A 2,242-nucleotide genomic window follows, 5' to 3' on the forward strand; every position below is an offset into this window, starting at 1 on the left:
TTTCATCGTCTTTACCGTTATCATAATGGTACCACAAAATATCCCGGCTCCATCTACAACAGTTCTGATGTGATCTGAAGATTCCTCTGAATGTTCAGAACTGCCTCCTTCCTCCCAAGCAATCAAAAGGACCAGACTAGAAGGGAGATGCTCCATTTGCTGCCAACAGGATCCATTTTTAATGCTTTGGGGGAATTTAAAGCCCACTTTTAATTACAGATCGGTCCCAGCGTAGCAGCAGTCATGGATGCTGGCTCTGTGGCCTCGAAGGTGCTTCGGTTCTGGTCCTGGGACGTTTGTGAGATGCTGGAGATGACAGCTGACCCTGAAGCTGTGAGTTCCTCAAGAACAGAGAAATCCCAGAAGTGGCTCTGAGGGGAGGTTGGACTAGTCCTCCACTTGTGACGAACAGGGACAGAAGCGGCTGAAAAAGCACTTTCTGCTGGTTAATGAAGCTGATGGTCTCACGTGAGTCCCACTAGTGGATCTCTGAACGGTCAGAGCAGGTGACGATAAGACATGCCGACACAGAATGCTGTTTGTCACCAAACCACTGGCCTGGTTTCACATGAGAATGCTCTGATTAATCTACATGTTTTGTTATGTTTCGTTATTGTCCAAAATTTCCATTTTGCATATTTGTATACCTCCAATTGGCCAAAGTGCTAAAAACAAACCACCCACCTGTTTTTTGGCAATAAGTTAATGTTTTTTGGTGTCTTGTAAATGAACTGTTTCAAAAACTTCTTGATTACTAAGTCGCATTCAATCTTACCTAGCAACCCAGGTAGAGCTCCAGCATATTTGGTCAGCTGGTCTCACCACTGAATGTGCTGTACAATGGCTGCTGGAAAAACCAAGTACTTTGTTGTTGACTTAACGTCCAGAAATCACTGGCTGCATTCTTGCTGGCTGTGCAGGAAGCTGTTAAATGTTCATTAGCATTAAAAGAGAGTGTGGTCTTGTATTATTATACTGTATTAGTTGAAAAGGGTCTCAAAACAACAACATTATCGTTTATCGCAATAACAATTTATCGTTCAGCAAAATTTGTTATCGTGACAGGTCTATTTTCAACAGAGATTGCAGAAATATTTTTGGTCTTTTTCTGTCAACAGTTTATTGAAATAAGTAAAACACTGAAAACAAAGCTAGTAGACAGTCGATGTCGTTACACCATGTCTCTGTTATCCTGCTGCCCCTCTCTGTCTCTCTCTCGCTCTGCGGTGATGCATCGTTGTCGCTGTCGGATCATGGAGGGGCCGGGGGCTGGGGTCACCCTGGTCTCAGACCTGGTCTGTGGCCTCAGAGAAACTCAGTGTGTCCAAGACGGAAAAGAAGCCTCCCCTCTGGCGCTTTGGGTCGCGGTGGCGTGTCTGTCACTTAGCCTGGCTGACTCGCCCCTCTCTATCTCCATCTCTGTGCGACAGTCAGGATGGCAGATGACAGCGGGGGGCCACCGGGGGACCACAAGCTCCCAGTGAACCTCCATTCGCCGATCTCCATGGAGAATAGCCCCCACCAGCTGTATTTCAAGGCCGTCAAACTGCTGCTGTCACGACAAAGGCCACGGCAACCAGGCGAGGCCTCTCCCATAAAACATCAAAAGCATCCACTGCAATGAAAACATGCGAGGAAAGCGCGGAGGGAGGAGGTGGGGGCTTGTCAATCTGCACAGCCCCTCTTCTAAGTGACTGTAGCCCACCGCCACTACACTCAGCTTCCACGCCATTCATTTTTCATGCTGCGCTGTCGGTGATCCAAACTGTGCCATCCATTCTGCAGCTGACATGTCCAAATGTCTGAGTTACCGCATAGCGCTGCACATAACAGAGCTGTCTGCAAAAAGTTTTATGATATGGAAATATGGTGAGAGCCTCTGTGATGAATGGGCATAATGGGGCCAGAAGTAACGCCGAGCTGCTGTGGGCATCTGGAGCGTTTTTATCTTGAGAATAATACCTGAGTGACATGAGCTCATTCTTTCTGACATGCAAAGGTTGCCTTAAAAAAACATTCATGGTGCTTGGATGTTTTCACATTTTGTGGTAATAAAATAGGGTGTTTTCACTCCTGATAGTCTGGTGGAGTTGGTTCGACTGGAGACCAAAATTGCAACATTTATTCCGTTTTCAGCTGCTGTGGTTCGCTTCCTCTGTGTTGCCCTGCGACAGACTGGCGACCTGTCCAGGGTGACCCCGCCTCTCGCCCGGTACGCCAGCTGGAGAGAGGCACCAGCAAC

The sequence above is a fragment of the Poecilia reticulata genome, linkage group LG9 (assembly GCF_000633615.1).
Source record: "Poecilia reticulata strain Guanapo linkage group LG9, Guppy_female_1.0+MT, whole genome shotgun sequence".
NCBI classification, from domain to species: Eukaryota; Metazoa; Chordata; class Actinopteri; order Cyprinodontiformes; family Poeciliidae; genus Poecilia; species Poecilia reticulata.